The sequence below is a fragment of the Hipposideros armiger genome, unplaced genomic scaffold, assembly GCF_001890085.2.
Source record: "Hipposideros armiger isolate ML-2016 unplaced genomic scaffold, ASM189008v1 scaffold_232, whole genome shotgun sequence".
In the NCBI taxonomy this organism is placed as follows: domain Eukaryota; kingdom Metazoa; phylum Chordata; class Mammalia; order Chiroptera; family Hipposideridae; genus Hipposideros; species Hipposideros armiger.
The window spans coordinates 1607915-1627401 of NW_017731582.1; the positions used below are offsets into that span (position 1 = coordinate 1607915).

The window sequence follows — 19487 nt, forward strand, 5'->3', positions numbered from 1 at the left end:
TTCCTCAACACTTTCACAAGGAAGTCCAGGGCCTAAGCCAGACCCTCAATGACTCTCCCCACTCCCCCCCCCCCCCCAACTCACCTCTCTGGCCTCAGCAGCTCCCACCCCTGGCCTGACTGGGAATTCTGCTCCAGCCCTCATGAGGGGCTGTCAGGCCCATGACCATGCCGACCTACTTTACATCTCTGGGCCTTTTGCTCAGGCTATTTGTTCCCTTCAGGTAGAACTGTCACACACAACCAGCCAGCAAACTCTTACTCAACCTTCAAAACCCAGATCCACTTTCTCCTCTGTGAGGCCTTGCCAGACCCATCCCATGCAGTGGTTCCCAAGCCTGGTTGTGGAGCTTTGACAAAATGCATGTGTCCCAGGCCCAAGGTTCAGTAGCTCAGGGGAGAGTCTATTATCAGAGAGCACAGGTGATTCTGGGGCACATACAGCCCTTATTATAACTATCTCCCTCACTGGACTATGACCTTTTCATCTCAGTGTCTGGAGCACTGGCCCACGTGCTAGACAACAGCTGCTGAACTGCACTGAACTGAGCCCAGGAGCTGGGAATAGAAGAGCCTGAAAACCTTCCCCGGCTTGGGATCTACCCACTGTGGAGCCTGTGAGGCTGGGGCACCCCCAGGCCGGAAGCAGCTGAAAGTGTAGGACTTCCTACCCGATGGAGAGGGGGACACAGGCCCAGGTGAGAACGTTAGCTGCCCAGGTATCCTCGGCTCTGTCCAGAAAGACCAAGGCCAGGAGGAAGAGGGTCAGCTGGATGGAGGGCCCAGCCAGGAAGAGGGACCCACAGCCACTATGTGCAGGGTGGCAGAATGCCCAAAGCTGTGCCCTCGGAGGCCCTCAGCACACATGGCCAGCTGCTGCAGAGTCTGGGGGCAGACGGCTCCCAGAGGCTCTGCAGAGACGAGATGCCTTATCCAAGAAAACACCAGTGGAGCTACAGCAAGAGGAACACGACCAGAACTCAGAGCCCCGGAAAGAGGTGTGAGATGCATGGATAAGGCTCAGGCTGGGGTCCAAGAGACCCAGCGGCAGACGCTGGATCTGCTGCCCTCCAGTGGCGAGACCTCGGGAAGGTATTCACCCTCCCTGTGCCTCCTGTCCTCATGGGTCAGATGCAAATGTAAAGGACATGACGTCTGCCAACGTTGGTAGGTTCTTAACAAACGTGAGTCCCCTTCCTAGAGTTCCTGCCACTCCTTGAGGACAGTCAGTGTCGTCCCATGCTGCAGACTGTTCAACTGAGTCCAGGCCCACCACCCACCAGAACATGTGCCCTGACCTGCGTGACCTTCTTTACCCTTGAGAGCACAAAATGATCGTCTTCGAAATTATCATAGCTGACATCTCCTGAGCACTGCCGTGCACAAGGCCTCATGCTGATCATTTGTCAGTTTTTGTCTCATTTAATTCCTATAGTAGATGAGAAAAACGAAGCTGAGAGACTGAGGGACGTTCCCAAGGCCACGCAGCTTCTGAGCAGGTCATCACTGGGCTGTGAGCAGGGACGGCTAGGGCAGGACCCTTGGACTGGTTCTCCTGGGAGGTGAGCAAGCGCTGGGTGAGTGGGTGGGAGACAGTGGGGGGGAGCACCCTCCAGCCTCCCCCCACCCCCACCCCAGCCCAGGGCGGGAGCCTCCAAATATCAGGGAGGTAAGGGGGCCAGCTCTTGCCCTGGCCCATTGGGCACCAGGCCCCTCAATGAACTTCCTGCAGTGGGAGGGGGAGGGAGGCTCTGAGAGGAGCTCCCTCCAGGCTGCGTGAGGGGTGAGTCTTGGTCAATGGCTGAAGCCTTAGACAATGGAGGCTCTGTCCCTGCTGGTGTGCGTGTCTCCAACCCCACCCTCCCTTCTCCATTGACTTACTAGGCAGCGAGGCGTGCCCCTGGTCAGTGATCCCCAGGCAGGACAGGTGGGAACTGCCCAAAGAGGAGGCCTCTGGGCAGAAGAGCCCCTCTAACCCTCACCCGGCGCCCCTCCAGAGGGGCTCCCTGGGGGCTGTTGCCTGGGAAACCAGAGCCAGCCTGCAGAAGCTGTAAGACCCTGTGTCAGTGAGGGGAGCTGTCTCCCACCGGTCCCCAGCTCCTCCTCCTCCTCCTCACAGCCCCCAGGCACACGAACCCCTTTACCCCCAGCTTTCCAGCCCAGGCAGGAGCCCCAGGCTGAAGGGCCAGATGAGAAGCCTCATCTCTTGCCTCATCCCAGGAGGTTCCCAGATCCTCGGCCTCATCCTGAGCGGCCCACGTGATGGGGCACCACAGCACACACACCTGCAGGACGGAAGCGGACAGCACTGACTTTGCGCCACCCCTTCACCTTTCTGAGCCTCTCAGGCAATTCGGTGCCAGCGTGGCTCTAGGTCACTCATTCTAGCAGTAGAGCATTTCCACGCAGGAACCAAACCTGAGAGGTGGGCTTTGTTCCCTCCTTTTCACTGACAGGGAAGCTGAGGCACAGACGAGGTGGGACCAGGAAACGAAGGCACGTCCGACTCCATGCAACGTGACAGAGCTGATGCAGGGGCAGGATGGACACTGGACACTCCAGGCTGCAGAAATGGCCCAGGCAAAGGCAGAGAGGCCAGAGGGAGCTGGGGTTTCCAGGAAAGGGTGCCTCGAGGGTGGGGTGTTCTCCCCATCGTTCTGCCAGCCGGCCCACTGTAGTCAACAGTGACCCCCCACGATGCCAAATCCAGCGGACATGCCTTGGCCCCATCTCAACCCACACCGCCCCCCGCCACCCTCGCAGGCTCCTCCCTTGTTGGAACCCTCTCCTCTCTCCTTCCTGGCCAGCTCCTGTCCTGCCCCTTTCTTCCACTGCATCCTCAGGACATCCAAAGGCTGGGTGGCTCCCAGGCTCCGGACTCCGACCTCATCTCCACCTGTGCCTCCCTAGGTGACCTCCTGGTTTCCTGGTTTAAGATCATCTCCATAGTGATGACTCCAGCCTGACTGTCCCTTAAACTTCAGGCTTCTGCCCAGAAGCAAGCCCGCTCAGCACGTCTGCTCAGCGTGTCTACTCTACTGGGCACCTTGAAATTCACACCATTCAAACTCCTTATCCATAGCCCTGCTCCCCGCAGTCTTCCCAGCTCACCTGATGGCAGCTGCAGCCTAGCAGGCGCTCAGGCTAAAATCCCCGGACTCACCCTTGCCTCCTCTTTCTCTCACACCTACATCCTACCCATCGGCAAACCTTGTTGGCTCTACCTTCCAAATATGTCCAGAACCTGCCTGCTTGCTTCTTGCCACCTCCCCAGCTACCTACCACCCAGGCCCAAACCACCATCATCTGTTACCAAGACCATTCAAATAGCCCCTCGCCTCGTCTCCTGTTTCCACCTTCACCTTCAACACCACACACTTTGTTCTCAACACAGCAGCCATGTTACTCCTCTGCTCAAACCCTCAAATGCTTTCCTACCTTGTTCAGAGTGGAAGCCAGGGTCCTCGCCTCAGCCTACAAGGCCCTGTGTGACACACACACCCCCACGACCTCCCAGACTCCAGACTCTACCTCTCCCCGCATGGCTTACTCTACTCTTGTCACGACAACCACCGTGCAGTTCCTCAAACACCTCACATAGGCCCCAGCCTCAGGGCCTTTGCACTCACTGTTCCCTCCGCCTGGAATGTTCTTCCCCCAGACATCCACATGGATGGCTCCCTCATCTCGTCGGGACTCTGCTCAAAGGCCACCAGATCAGAGGGGCTCCCCCAGCCACGCTCTTTAAAACAGCACACACACCTCCCATCACACCCCTGCCCTGTCTTCGCAGTACGTAACACCTCCGGGCATCCGTATACTTTAGTTGTTTAGATCAGGCTCTTCCCACTATTATAGAATGTGGACTCAGCAGAGGCTGGGGCATTATTGTCTCTGTTTATTGCTCTACCCACAGCCCTGGAACAGTGCCTGGCAAACACTCGGCCTCAACACACACCTGGTAAATGAATGAAGGAACCCCTGGTCCCACGCCGGCCCCGGGGTTAGTCCCAACACCACCATCAGGGGAGGAGAGAAGGCCACCGCGGCCCATGGGGCGCCCACGCCTGGGACTGTGCCTCCTCCCGTCTGAAATGAGCCTCCAGCCAGGATGGCTCCTCCCGAGAGAGCTACACAAACAGAGCGACACTGGCAAGCTGTATGAGAGGCGGTTCCCCAAAACCAGTATGGGAAGAAGTCTGGGGCCAAAGCCAGGGTGTGATCAGAAGAGGCGGGGTGGGCGGGGCAGGAGGAAGGACTTGGACTATTTTTAAAAACTTGCTCCCCAAAAGACCATTCTTGCTCTGGTGAGTCAGAAACATGTGGCTGGGAAAGGGGACAGGACCTCAGAGCCCCGGTGGCTGCCATCCTCAGCCACCCTGGCAGGAGGTAGACACACCGGTCTTTCCCACGCAGGCCGGTGAGGGACCTGCCACATATCCAGCTGTCCAGGAACACAGCACAGGAGCCACAGAGTCATGGACGGGCCCTGGTGCCCCAGGATGGCAGGCCATGGACAGCGGAGGCTTCACTTTCAAAGCCCACAAGGGTCCAATCTGGCTCCGATCTGTTTCTTCAGGCCTGCACTCTGCCTCTCTCACTTTGTCCCACATCAGACCTCTGGGCAGAAAAAAATAACCTTTGCAAAACTCAGAGCTAAAAACAGCTCGGCCCACCCAACCGAGGCAGGGCGAGCTGGCCAGCGAAGGCAGCATCTGAGGTCTCCTAAAAGGCAAGCCCTGCACGGAGCCCCAGGGGACCAGAGGCCTCAGCCACAAGGCCCAGGACAGCTCTGGCTGAACTCTCAAAGCAGCCAGCGCTTACATTTAAAGCACTCCCCAAGAAAGATGTGAGGGTCCTTCCAACTAATCTCTGCCCTACATCTGTGAGGGAGGTACAGAAATGAGTGTCTTCCCACCAGCCCCACACGCAGGTGGGCCATCCACGAATGGGTGGGTCCTAGCTCTCCACTTACTTGCTGTGACACTAAGATGTCATTTCACTGTTCTGATCCCTCATTCCCTCCCTGTGCGAGAACTATAGGAATCTCCACTGCATAGAGTTGTTATAAGGATTGTATGAGAGAATAATTCACAAACAGTACCTGGGTGAGAGCCTGGAACACAGTAGGTGCTCAATAAAGGTTTGTTGAATGAATGAATGAACGACCACCTCCTTCTAACTGGCCTCCAAGAAGGGTGCTGTCCCAGGTACAGCTGAGCAATCCTAGGGCCCTTCCCATCACCGCCCTCCAAATGAGAGCAAGGTTAGAAGGGGACGGCCTCTCCTACAGCGTCTGACCATGCAGCACCCCCTTCTGAGGACAAGGGACTGACATGCTCTGGGAAAGCCACCAGCTCGGTCGGGACCTAAGGCTGACACTCAGCTATGTAAGCTCCCCAAAGCCTCCACCTGCCTCCTATCCCGTTCAAAGTCAAGATTCCAGGGAAGGGAGTCAGAGCCAAGAAAGGGGGAGACCCCAAAAAGAGGCAGCGAGTTCCTTTAATTGGCGCGAAACACAGCAACGACCAAAGCTCAGGGCAAGGTGCCAGGGAACCATCCAATCCCCTGAATTTACGACATCAGGCAGAAGGGGGCCTCAGAACCAGCCGCAGATGTACCCCTTTATGTAAAGCACGCTGGCTGGAGAATCAGCCCAGGAGAATTGCAAATACCAGGATGCCTCCATATCCGTGTTCAAACTCAAATATATTCAGCTAAATTCAGGGACAACCCCCACTCCAGGCAGCAAACTTACAGTGACCCCCCCCCCCCACACACACACACACACACACACACGCGCGCGCGCCCAGGGCTGTCACTCAACACCACCAGGAGCACCCTGAGGGACCCGCAGAGAGAGAGCAGGCCTGGGCAGGTGGGATCCAGGGCTCTCTTCTCTGCTTGCAGCCGCCACACCTAACAAGTGGTCGATGCTAGATGGAGGGGTAAACACACGCATGGGCACCTGTGCTCCCTGCCAAGGCTGAGCCTTTGCCCGGTGTATGCAAGGTTCATCCTGTGGCCAGGGTCTTGGTCAGAAAACAGGGGCACCAACTCCTTCCACACGAGGGTGCAAACCAGGAGGTGAGCGATAGAGGTCACATCTTCCACACAGGTACCATCTGTGTTAAAGCTGAGGTCTCCAGGCCCCACGCCCTCATTCTGGAGGCCTTTCAACTCAACAGCCTTCAAGGGGAGGACAGAAAAGCCCATCTTCATCTCTCTGGACCCCTCTGCCCTCCAACAACACCCCTTCATCATTCCACAAATATTTATTGAGCACGTGCCAGGCGCCATGCAAGGTCCAGGGGTTTGCTGACAAGCAAGACAGCCTTGGTTCCCCCCCTCCTGAAAGCCACAGTCCCACAAGGAGGCAGATGCTAAACAATTACAAAAATCCATACATCGTTACGAACCAGGCTACCGGGGCTTAACTGAAATTTAGCTGGACAGCTGAGCACTCTGGGTCCTCTCCCGGGACCCATGCTGGTCCTTCGTACTCCACGTGATCCTCTGATGACCCACGCAGAGCACGGGGACACGAACCTGATGACGATCTGGTCAATTCTGCCCGGGGCTCTGCCTCTGTGTGGCCTCGGCCAAGGCACACAGCTGCTCCGGCCTCCAAGGGCCCCCCCGTCTCCCAACGCATGTTTGCATTTTATGCCAGACCAGATTGATTATGCGCCCGAGGAATATGGGGCCGTGTGGGCTCTTTTTCCCTTTTGCTTTTTTTTTTGGATTTCCCACCTTGCTTTAGGCAGTTACTCTTACTGACCCATCTCAGGCAATGATTCTTAACCGGGAGTGATCTTGTCGCTCAGGGACATTTGGCAATGTCTGCAGACATTTTGGTTGTCACAACTGGAAGGGTGGGGGAAGTTAGTGACACCTAGGGGAGAGGGCGGCCAGGGATGCTGCTAAACACTCTACAGTGCATAGGACGGCCCCACGACAGGGGATTACCCGGCTCAAGTGTCCACAGTGCCAAGGTAGAGAACCCCGAGTCCGAGGTCATCTGCTCAAGTCCTCTGAGGATCTAGAGTAGATACTGGCCTGTTAACACGGGTAGTGTTACTGTTATTAGTCACAAGGACACAAAGACCAAAGTCATGGCCACTGGTTTCCATGGCAGATAAATACCAGCCTACAGGTCTCTAAAGAAACGGCTACAGTTACTTGCTTTTGTGAATCTCCCTACTAGACTGGGGGCAGAGACCACGGCCCACTTCTCTGCATGTCTCCACCACCTGGCCCAGCATCTGGAGGGGAGAGAGGGCAGACTGCGGCCTCTTCGAGGGGGGAGGACCGCGTGTTGTGCCTCTCCGGTCCTCAGCACCCAGCACCATTCCTGGCACGGAGCAGCTGGTTTTGAGGTCATGAATAAACAACCAGACTGTGAGCTCTCTGACTCCAGGGGCGGTCCGCTACTCCCCTCTGTGTCCCCAGGCCCAGCCTAGCGCATAGCTCAGCCCTCCGCACTCATTCAACGGTCCCTTCCCCTTGGAGCTCTCCGTCTGGCAGGGGAAGGAGAACTGAACAGGTACCAACAATAAATAGCAGGCAGTGCTTCTGTGGAGGTGCTCTGGGGGGGCAGGGGCTGTAGGCATTCCTGGAGGGGGACCTGAACGGGGAGTGGGGTGGGGGAGGCCCTATCCATCAGCTAATACTCCTGGAAACAATGAACACAAGCATGAACAGTTCATCTCTGCAAGGCCTGTGTGGGACACGGTAACAATGAGAATATGTAAGCAGGACAGGGGGAGGGAGAAGGTAGAAAGGGGCTTCCAGCGGGAGTCAGGGGCCCTGACGCTGCCATCGCACCCCTCTCCCCAGCGACCTGGCCCAGGTACTCGTTCATCATGACAAGCAGTACTGAGTGGGTGGAACCCAGGGCCCAGGCACTGGGCACAGAAGAAAGGCAGCCTAACGCCACCAAGGACTGAGTGCCAAAACCAGCATCGTCACAGCTAACATTCACTAGCTGCCTCTAATGGCCCGGAGCGACTCCAAGCCTTTTGCTCCTATAATTACTATAATCTTTGCAACAACCCTCTGAGAGAGGAACTATTGTCATCCCCATTTTACAGATTAAGAAACTGAGACACAGAGAGGTTAGGAAAATGGCTTAAGGTCACGAAGTCAACAGAGGGAGAGCTGCGATTTGAATCCAGGCCATGTCGCAAGAGGATTTATGCCTTCAATCCTCAGCTACCCGTCAGCCACCCGTCAGTCGGCTGGCCTCCTGTGCTGTCTGGGGAACACTCCGATGAGCAGATGGGACTATGAAGACCCCACTGATGGGGAGCGAGTGGGACAGGGTCCCAGTGGGGTGGCACATCAGCTGGAGAACTTGGGGGACTAGCAAAGTGCTCTGGCCCACTGGCCCCCAGGGAGGGTTCTAGCTGCATGGCCCCCACAGAGCCTTGACAGGTCCCTCCGTCAGGGTCCCAGCCCTGGGCTCCCGGAGCACCCAAATGCAAACACATTAAGTCTCACTGGGAACTCCAGTCTGGAGCCAGGTGGGGGCCGAGGGCAGGCACATGTTCCTGTGAACACAGGATTCACCCAGGCTCAACTACCACCCTGGAGAAGGCACCCAGGTAGGGGCAGCCTGAGGATCAGGCCCCACTGTACCAACCAGAGCCAGCACGGCTGTGTGCCAGCCACCTCCTGAACCAGTGCCCTCCCCCCTATTGTGCCTGAGGATGACCATGACAATAGACCAAGCGCGGAAGGGCCCCCTTTACTGTTGGCAGCATCAATTCTCCTCCTAACCTGCCTCCTTAAAAGGAACCCCCTGATCTGAGCAGGAATGAAGGCTGGGGGATCCGCTGTGATTCGTGCCACTGACCCCACCCATTTCTGAGTCAAGCGTTCTGTATTTTCCCTCAACCAGTTACTCGCAGAAGAGAGGGATCTTTGAGAGGTTAAACCCAAACCCATCAACCAGAGCAAGAACTTCTTATGGATCCTAGCAGATGGGTGAGTCAGGGTCCGAGCCCTGAAATCAGGCAGCCCTGACTCCAAATCCCAGCCCCGTAGCTGAGCAAATGTGTGACCTGATCTACCTAAGCTTCAGTTTACTCACCTGCAGACACTCCTGAGATCCAGTTAAGTAGCACACTCATTCATTTGTTCAGCAAGTGTTGATTAAGCACCCCGTGAGCCAAGTACTGTTCCGGGTGTCTGGGATACATCAGAGGACACAGGAAAAGGCTCCCCGCCCTGACGGTCTTACGGAGCCTCGCCCTGGACCTGGCACAGAATGGGTATTCCATAAATGCCCCATCTCACCCCAAGCCTGAGTCGCTGTCCCACGTCACACACTCGTATTTGAATTCCTCCTTTGGCAAAAGTTTCATTGTCCCACATTGGAAGGGTCTAAACCTGCCCTCCTTTCACCCTGTGGAGCTTCTCAGAACAAGGCTCCTGCCTCCTGCACAGGACACCCATCAGCGGTCCCTCCTTCCCCGTGTCAATGTCACGGCCATTGGGACACATTCCAGGCTAGCACTGTCTCTCCTATTCGTTCAGCAAATACCTCTTGGGTGCCCCGTATGTGCCCGGGATGGACGGCCCTAGGGCATCACCTGTGTGTTACATTTCCTCCTTGCAAAGGTCAGGGTACACGTGGGAACGTGGCAGCCCCGGCTCACAGCCAGGGACACTAATTCACATTGTCAACGTACATGGAAAATTAGCACTATCCCTCCAGGAGTAGCCCCCGCACTTTCCCGCTAACAAGCGAAATCCATGTGCCAGTAATTCACATGAAATCCCAGTGACTGCTCTCACTGGCTGGGAACAAAGCTAATGCTATCACTTCTGAGTCTCGTTAAAAGCAGGAGCCATGTGTGGTGCTTCACATGTTATTTCACGGGGTCCTCGACGCGCCCAGGTGGACAGCCAGGTCCCCACATGACTCTCCACTCAATCTTGAGGCTCCCCAAGGACAGTGGCTGTCTGTTCACAGCTCTACCCAAAATGCCTAGCACCACACCTGGCCTCTAACAGGTCTTCAACACATTCCTTGACGTGAGTAAGAAAACAGAGGCTCAGGGATATAAAGCGACTTGCCCAACGTCAGTCGCACAGCTAAGAAGCGGGCCAGCCCAGCTATGGACCCAGGTCTGTGCAACTCCGATGTCTCCACTTGGCCTCCACTTGACCTTTCCAATGTTTGAGCACTTGCAATCCAGCAGGAGTCTAACAGGAGCTCTCCCGGGACAGGCGTCCCAGGGCAAAAGAACCCAAGAAAGGAGAGGCAAGCACTACAGGGGACCTTATTAGGGAAAAGTGCGGGGGGGAGGAGGGAGAGAAAGAAAGAAAACGGTGCTCTGGTAGAGGAATGGCCGGCCTGTGAGTCATGTGCTCTAGAATATTCTGTTCATAGCTGGCTCCAGGGCAGGCGGGGAGACCAGGGAGCCTGACAGCCCCAGGGACCTTCCCCAGGCAGCTGAAGGTGCAGCGGCAGGATCAGGTGGGCCTCGGGCTGGGGGTCAGCCTGCCTCTGCCACCAACTCCCACCAGCGTTGAGCAAGTCACTTCCTCTCCCAGGGTTCTCACGTCGCTTGTCTGTGAAAATGGCCACGGGCCATGGTGGGGCTGCTGCGACCTACAGGGCTGGAGTGGACCAAGGAAAAGCCAGTGTCTCCCTCTCTCCCTGGCCAAGCTTAGCCCACATCCATTGTGGGGCTGACCCCTCCTTCTGCCCCATCTCCAGCTGCATACAGAGTCACCCCCATGCTATTCCTGGGCTGCCGGCATCACCTTTCGGACCTGCTGGTCCATTTCAGCCTTAGAAGACTATCATCTGAAAGCCTGACAAGTGAAGTCAACTTACCGAGCACCTACTATATACTAGGGGTTTTGCAAACACTGGCTCACTTCACCCTCACAGTGGCCCTAAGAAGGAGGGGTTATAATTCCTCTGTCAGAGGGAGCCGCTCAGGCTGAGCCAGAAGAAGGCACCTGCCCAAGATCACACAGCTTGTGAGACCCAGGATTCAAACCCAGGTCCTGAAGTCCCCAAACCTGTGTTCTCATTCTTGGCTTGTGTGTCAGCTCTCAGAAGACAGAAACTGTGGCTGGGCCCTGGGTGTCCCCGCACTGCCTCGTACATGGTCTTCAAGCGAAGGCTTGTCTGCTTGGCCAAGCGGTTACCCGCAAACCCCAGCCCAGGCCCCAGGAGGGCCTCGCACTTCTCAAGCAGGGAGAGTTCCCTGTGCTCCTGCCTCACTGCGCTCAGGTGTCTGGGCCTGGGCCTACCTACCAGGGACCCCAAACCAGCCTGCCCCCACATTGCAAAAGGGGACGCTGAGGCCCAGGCTCAGAGGAGCCAAAGAGCAAACCTCAGCACATGTGACACGCGGAGCATCTTAGTGTGGCCCTCACAGCAGCAGGGGGACTGTTGGGGTTCCAGTCAGGGAAAGCACGGCTTTACAGAGAGGCCCTCCAGGTTCCAACCCCAGCCCCCACCCGACCCCCACCCACAAGCTGTGTAAACCTGAGCAGGCCTCCTGCCCTCTCTATGGCTCGGTTCCCTCGTCTGCTACAAAACAGATACAGCAGCCCCTGACCACTGGACAGTGATGGCGATTAAATGCTCCCCCTCCCCCAGTGTGGAGAAGGGGTCCTTTCTTCCCCTGGGGAGCACCTGTTTATCCTGGCCATCAGCTGGGCAAGGGGCTCAGACCCTGCAGTCACCCAGGCAGTCAGCCCAAACAGGTTTGCATTCGGAGCTAAATTTCTGGGGTTAATATTTACCCGCTTGTGGCTCAGGTCTTCTGGGGCATCGGGCATGCCTGAGTCACTCAGCCCTGGGAATTCAAACCAAGCAGGGACATGAGGTGGGAGGGGAGCGCTGAGTCTGGGACAAGTATCAGAAACTCGTCTCTCCAGGGTACCCAGACCCAGGCTTGCCCTGGGAGGACAGTCCCTTGCCCATGTCCCTGCAGACGAAGTGCCGCCCTCCACCCCAAAGTGCCTGCTCTGAAGACCCCAAGCCCCGGTCATCTGGTGATCCGTTTCCATAGGATCCCAGAAAATAGTGAAGACATGGGAGAGGAAGGCAGAGGCCGTCAGACAGGACACTGAGCCCCGGAGCCTGTGGGCGGTGGAGGTGGCTGCCATGCCACCCTCATCACATGGAGATTTCACTCCAGCTGTTTAGACCCAAGTTTTCCGGCTTCAATAATAAGCCCATGCAGAGAAAGAGCCATCAGACTCAGGGCCCCACCCAACAACCGTTTCGGGCGTCAATCCCCATTTCACAGGTGAGAGACCTCAGCTCAGAGCCCGAGTCAGCCTGTCTGCCAAGGTCTCTAATTAGTCAGAGGCAAAGGGAGGATTTGAACCAGGTCTCCTGGTTCCAAGACTAATAAACATCTAACCACCCGGCACGGCTGCCTCCAAAGCTCCACGTTTCAGCCACTGTTTATGGGATATTTACCAGGTACCAGGCCCGGCGCTACATGCTTTATACGTGACAACTCTCACCATCAGCCCAAGAACCGGAGGAGCGAGAGGCTGTTATTATCCCATTTGACAAGCTGAGAAACCGAAATGAAACACAGAGAGGTTGAGACACTTGCCCCGGGACACACAGCTAACAAAGGCACAGTGAGGGTCAGAACGAGGCAGTCTGACTCCATAGGCCAGGGCTCTTAGCCACCACTCCATGTACTCCACCCCGACATGACTCTGTGCCCTCAGCCCACACCCACCCCACCCCAGCCCCACCCCCACGCGGGCAAAGCCCTTGAGTTGCGGGAAAGACACACTGTTGGGAAGGAGTCACAGGCTCACCCGAGGTTTCATGAACACAATGGCTCTGAGCCCCACAAGGAAAGAACAAAGGCCTAGGGGGCCGAGGGCAGTGAGAGCTAGGGAGGCCCCCTTGGTCCTCCCTCCCCATTCTCCCCACCCAGCCAAGGGAGCCTGGGTGATCGTGTCATTCCCTGCCTGCACCCTGTCCAGGTCCCCGCAGAGCCACACGCTTCTCAGCATGGCCCACGAGGCCATCCTTTGTGACAGATCATCCCCACCTCCCCATTCACCAACGATGAATGTTTACTGAGCACCTACTATGGACCAGGCCTCATGGAGAAACGAACACGGAAAACAAAAGGCAGAGCCTGAGCCCTAGGAGCAGAAAGATCTCCCACCTGCCCCAGCCACATGACCCGCCTTCCCAAGGGCAAGACTCTGCCTTGGCCTGGAAACCGTGTCCCACCTGGTCTGCTGGGGACACTCCCACCTACATTTTGAGCCTTAAAACAAGCTGACCTCAGGGATGTCTTCCATGATGCCTGCTGGGAGAGCCGGCCACGCACCCTTCTGAGCACCTCACATTCTAGACTGGTATCATTTGCTTTGTTCTGACTCTCCCACTAGACTGTGAGTTCCTTGAGGACAGGGACAATGCCTTTCATTTCTGTCTCTCCAGTACCCAGTGTAGTCCTCAGCACATGGCAGAGATTCAAGAGATGATGGATGGGGGCCGGCCGAGTGGCTCAGTTGGTTAAAAGCATGAGCTCTGAGCTACAGGGTTGCCGGTTCGATTCCCACATGGGCCAGTGAGCTGTGCCCGAGCTGAGCTGCCACTGAGCTGCCAACAGGTGGCAAATGGCTCAGCTGGTGAGAGCACGTGCTCCTAACAACAAAGTTGCAGGTTCGACTCCCACATGGGACAGTGGGCTACAGCCACCCGCAACTAAGACTAAACACAGCACCCTAAGCTGAGCAGCCGCGAGCTGCCCTCAGGCAGCCGGATGGCAACTGGACTTGGAAGCTGAGTTAGCTGTGCCCTCCACAACTAAGACTGAAGGACAACAACTTGGCTGTTCCCCTTCCCCAGTTCCCCAACACGGTTCCCCTTCCCCAATTCCCCAGTAAGATCTTTAAAAAAAAAAAAAAGAGATGATGGATCGGTAGGTAGGTACGTGGGTGGATGGATGGTAGGTGGGTGGGTGGATGGATGAATGGGTGGGTGGGTGTATAGATAGATGGATGGATAAATGAATAAATAAATGACTAAGTGAATGAACAAATGACAGGATCCTGTAAATAGTGACCAGAGGCCACTGAGCTAAGGGCTCTGGTTCAACCTGGAATTTACTGGATCTCAGCTACCCCAGAGTCCCAGCTTTGCCGCAGGTATTCAGTCTGACCCACCCATTTTCTAGACACACGTTTCCCCACCTTGGCCGAACTTCCCTATGTAATCACTGTCTGTCTCCTTCACCAGGCTACAGCATAGGTGACCTAATGTCCAAGGCTGTGTCCGGCCTAACAATTATGTCCTCAACGCCTTCCCTTGCGCCTAGGCCATTGCGGGCCTCAATGAGTACTTGCTGAACGAATGACAAACAAATGAACAGAAGACCTAGGGCGCTTTTTAAACAGCGGTCCCAGCTGAGATCTGCTGGTCCCGAATCTCCAAGGGTGAAACTCAAGACATCGTATTTTGTTCAAAAACTTTCTGGTGGCTCCAGTCATCGGCCAGGTTTGGGAAATACGAGCTTGTGGGGAAGAGGAGTCCCCAGCTACTGAAGGCTGTGACCACGGATGAAGGCATCTCAGAGCAGGGCCGTACAGGGCCGTCACCAGCCCTGGCAGTCATCAGCCTCCTAAGCATTTTTAGGCTCAAAGGGGGGTCTAACAGCCCTTTTCAATTTATTTATTTATTTATTTATTTATTTATTTTAGCTGAGCCATCCTGCCATCTGTTGGCAGCTCAGAGGAAGCTCAGCCCTGGCCAGGAATCGAACCGGCAACCCTGTTGCTCAGAGCGAGTTCTTAGCCAACTGAGCCACTAAGCCGGCCTAACAGCCCTTTTCAAAGTGTGGCCCTTAAACTGTTGACTTCAGAACCACCTGACAGAGAGTAAGGCTTTTTAAAAACGTGGATTCTAGGTCAGACCCCTCCCTACAAACTCAGTCTCTCAGGGTAAGGCCCAAGAATCTGCTTCCTTAGCAAGAGAATTACTGGCTCATGGGTTCCCAGGGTGCTAAGACCACCCAGTGTGTCTGGCGCCTTCATGCACACCTTGCTTTCTAAGAGAGAAAAGTTCTTGATGGGACATCTTGGATGACTCCAAGAAACCCAGCAAACGAAGTGAGGGGCTGAAAGGTGGCCAATGTGCCCATTTCTCAGAACCGGAGCCTGGAAGGGGACCAACGAATCAGGAAGCCCAGCCTCTCGTCTTACGGATGAGGAAAGCAAGGCCCAGAGAGGGCTGTGTCTGGCCCAAAGTCATAAAAGAGTGAGTGTCACAGCCAGGCTAGAAGCCAGGTAGCGGTGCCCCAGGCTCAGCCTCGGTCCCAGGCTGCCCTGGCCTGTGTGGGAGGCTCTCCCCTGCCTCACATGCTCCAAACCTGCTCCCTGGTGAGCTAGGGCCCCCGGGAAGAGCTTTAAGCGGGGCAGCAGCTGCCAGCCCTGGACACCTCAGCCAGTCCTGCTGCCCCAGGAAAACGGTGGCTCCGATCATGGAAGGTGATAAAGCAACTCGCACTCCAGGTAAGAGGGGGGATCAAAGAATGGAGTAAGCACAAACTGTCTGGGCAGTTAGGGCCCTGCTGACCCCAGGGATCTAGTGGGGAGAGGGCCTGATTGTCACAGCTCTGTAGAGAATGTCTCCCCAAAACTCCACGATCAGTCCACAGTGTCTTGAATTTAAAAGGTTCAACAGTCCTGAGGAGCCACTGACACCAGCGTTTCTCAATCTGCCTATTTGGGGGAACACCTGTGTCCTGAAATATGCTAATGGATGCTCGCTAAACAAAAGGTGTTCGGTGGTCAAACACTATGGAAGAACCAGAGTAGAAACCTCCCTCCTGGAGATTAATACTTGGCATGTTCAAGGCACTGTGAAGTCCTGCAATTTCTGACTCTAGTTAAATCACGATACAGAAGAAGAAAGATGGAGACTCCGAGGAGTACTGTGCCTTGCCCAGAGTCATCGAGGAAGTGCGGACGGTGGGACCTGAGCAAGACATCCTGCCCCAAGTCTGGACTGGCGACCGCGTGCTTAGTATTCAGCAAGACGATTCCTTTCATTTATTATTGTTGTTGTTCTTGTTCTCACGGGAGGGAGACAGGGCAGGCAACAGCAGGGTCTGCGCAGGACGTCATGCCCGTGAAAGTGGCCAGGAGGTGAAGCTGAATATCCAGCTCCCCAAATCTTCTGTTCCTGCGTCTGCTGCCCTTGGCTGTGTGACCTGGGATAAGTCACCACCTCTCTCCAGACTAAGTCTAATTTTATGTCCCCATACATAAAATTAGGACTCTGGACTAGATCCTGGAAGGCCCTTCCAGCTCTAAATGAGTCTCTGACTCCATCGTGCTACCCGCAGCTCTGGTTTCCTTCCCCACCAGCCACAACCTCTCCCTGGTCCCAAGTCCCCGTCTCTGTAAGCAGCTGACATCTGCACTCCGGGGCCAGGCTGCAGGCTGGGCTGAGCTCTGCCCAGGAGTGGACGAAGCACTGTTTTTGCTCTCCCTGTTATTGTCCCTCACTGTCCTCACTGGAACCTAGGCGCCTGGCTCCCAATCCAGCGCTGTTCCGAAACTCCGGGGTAGTGAATAGAGCAAAAGGCCAGGCATTCGGGAGGCTGGGATTCTCCTCCCGAGTCAGCCCCATGTGGCTGTGAGATGATGAGCAAAGGGCTCTGGGCCCACTGGAGCTCCAAGGCTCGTGATAAAACATAAGGGGTGGGACTAGATCAGCTGTTCCAAAGTGGAGTGGGCTGAATGCTGGAGCCCAAGATTTTATCAGGTGATGTGCCAAGGAAGGGCTCAGCTGAACAAAGTTTAACATAGACCAGAAGGGTTTCAAAGGAGGTCTCTAGAGTCAGATGGATCAAGGTCCAAGTTCTGCCATTTACTGGCTGTGTGACTTTGGGCAAATTCCTTATCCTCTCTGTTCCTTGGCTGCCTCATCTTTTAAATACAGACAATAACCATACACTCCTCACAAGATTGTCACAAAGAACTGAAAGAGGATAATGCGTGTTGCCTGGCACACTCTAGGCCCTCAGTCAACTCAGGTTATTTTTTTCATTCCTTTGGGATGAATCATCCCTGCTTCACTGATGAGGTAACCGAGATCCCAGAGAAGACAGCTGCCTAAAGTGACGGGATTTCTAAGGGACAGGACTCTGGGAGCTGCTCCCCATCTCCCCTGGTCCCCGAGAATGAGGCCTCGGCATGGCCTCTGTAAAATACAGCTGCCATCCCCAGGGGGACGGATTCCCTCGCTGGCCTCCCATGACCCATGTCCTGGATCAAATCCTGGCCCAGGCCCAGAGAGTTTTCCAATCACTCACTGGAAGGAAGCCGAGGCCCGGGAAATGCTTAAACCCAGGGGGCCCTAGCTCTGGGGAGGGTCAACTCCCACTTCCAAGCAGTAGCACAGCAACTCCTGCCCAGAGGCACTGCCCATTCTCTGAGACTACAAAAGGGCAACAGTTAAAGCCACAAGAGGACCTTCGGAAGGTAGACTGGTGGTGACGTTGACCTGGAGCCCCCAGCGAATCCCACCCTGGGGTCACACACCACCTGCTTCCACCCTTGAGACTGGTTGTTTCACTCAAGGGACCAGTCCCAACCTGGATGCCCTGGATGCTGTGTGACCTCAGGCAAGTTGCTTAACGTCTCTGAGTCTCAGGAACCTTTTTAGAAAACAAAAATGAGCAGTTTGGGAAGCACTAAGGAAGCAGCAGAGTTTGCAGAATGATCTAGGAATCCGAAAGCCCATTTCACTTCCAACAAAGACATCTTTTCCCACCCCACTGCCCCCCTTCACTTATCCAGCAGCTCAGAAGCTGTCCACACGCTCACTGTCTCTCCTTTCTCATCTCCCATCCCCTCGGTCCTCTCCCCGTGCGGATTCCAGTCCCATCACTCCTCCAAAACTGCTCTTACAAACTGCCTCCATGTTGCCAAAACCACTGGCCACTTTTCTGACTTATCTTACTTGGGCACTCCCTGGCCTGCAGTGCTGTTGACCAGTAGCCCTTTTTTGAAACAGACCCCCGTGTGTGCTTACCAGAAACCCCCGCTCTCCTCTCTCCTCCCAGCCCTCTGGCTGGCCCCGCCCAGCTCCTCTCTCGGCTCCTCCTCCTTCACCTGACCTCTGGGTGGTCCCACCTGCTCCATCTATGTGCCAACTACGCCCAAGCTAGAATCTCAGCCCAGAGACCGCCAGTTATTCCCATCACGTTGCATTGGCTGTTTCCTTCACAGGACTTACATGATATTGTGAATGAAAAAGAGTGACATAGTAGACCTGACAAGTTCAGTGGGACCATGTGGCCAGCCTGGCAAGCTCAGTGACCGAAAGCAACCACACAGCATGGTCTGATCATAAGTTCCTAACTGGGCAGGTCATGGCGGGCAGTCCCATCCCACGCCGATAGCTTCCTTAGCGAAGGTCAATCTGTACCTGAAGTGAACCCTGTCCATGGTTCTTACACATCTAGGATAACGTATATTTGGGATGCCAGAGAATTTTCTTTTCCAGAGGCCCTCAGAGGCACAACTGGCGTCACCAGTGCACGAGACCATGCTACCCCTCATTGTTATCTTACGGCGAGGATACCATCTCTACGTGCTGTAAATGTTAAGTGTTCACTATCCTGTACCCGCCAACATAAAAGACGTCTCTCTCCATTTTGCTTTCTATCCAATCCTAAAGATTCCCCCGCCTTGCTTTCTCCCGCTCCTTAATCTCCCACCCATGTGACCTTCCTTCTGTTCTCTCCTTTGATTCCAAATGCAGAGGAAGAATGGCCAAATGACCACTCTCTGGAGCTTTTTTGCAGTCCGTTGAGATCAGGCATGCCTGCAAAGTTTTGGCTCAAATAAACTCTTATAAAACTTTTCTACATATTAGACATTCTTTCGTTGACAACGTGCAGTGACTTTATTAATTTGTGTGATCTGTTTGGGTTTTGTGTCCTTCGCCATCACATAAGCTCCACAGGGCAGGGCGACTGACAGTCAGCCAGCTCACGGGTGGATGTAACAACAGCCGACACTGCTAAGCTCCTCCATGAGCCAGGCACTGTCCCGAGCAGCCCACTCTCACGTTCTTGTCAAGTCCTCAGAGCACATGACACAGTTACTAGTATTACCCCCATTTTACAGATGAGGACACTGAGATACAGAGAGGCCACGTGAGTTGCCCAAGGTCCAGCACAGAAAGAGGCCCAGCAGGGAGCAGGGCACTCATTTACGGCGCACCCCCGCCCCCAAGGCCAAAACAGGCCTGGCCCTTTGCAGACCCTAAATAAATACTTGCCAAGTGATCAAATCAATCACCGAATAAATGAATGGCATACACCACAGTGTGGAGAGAGGTGGTCTTTGGGTGGTGGAAGAAAGGGAGGGTTATATTTTCCTCTCTGTATTTTCCAAGTTTCTTCAATGGCCATGCAATCCATACATAATTTAAGTACAATAAACTTTCATTTTTAAAAG

General features: G+C 55.1%; 1 protein-coding gene across 5 annotated transcripts in view; it reads right to left on the reverse strand.

The window, feature by feature from the left end:
• LOC109389402 (rho guanine nucleotide exchange factor 10-like protein) overlaps positions 1 to 19487 on the reverse strand; it is a 68492-nt gene that overhangs the window by 22482 nt on the left and 26523 nt on the right. Inside the window, exon 1 of one of the 5 annotated variants that reach the window (XM_019654889.1) lies at positions 9094 to 9137. The exons of 3 other annotated variants lie outside the window; for them this stretch is intronic. The gene's annotated coding sequence lies outside the window, so the exon portion shown is untranslated. Of the gene's footprint in view, positions 1 to 3957; positions 4089 to 9093; positions 9138 to 19487 lie in introns of those variants that run through there. One more of the 5 variants, XM_019654888.1, reaches the window with a different exon arrangement.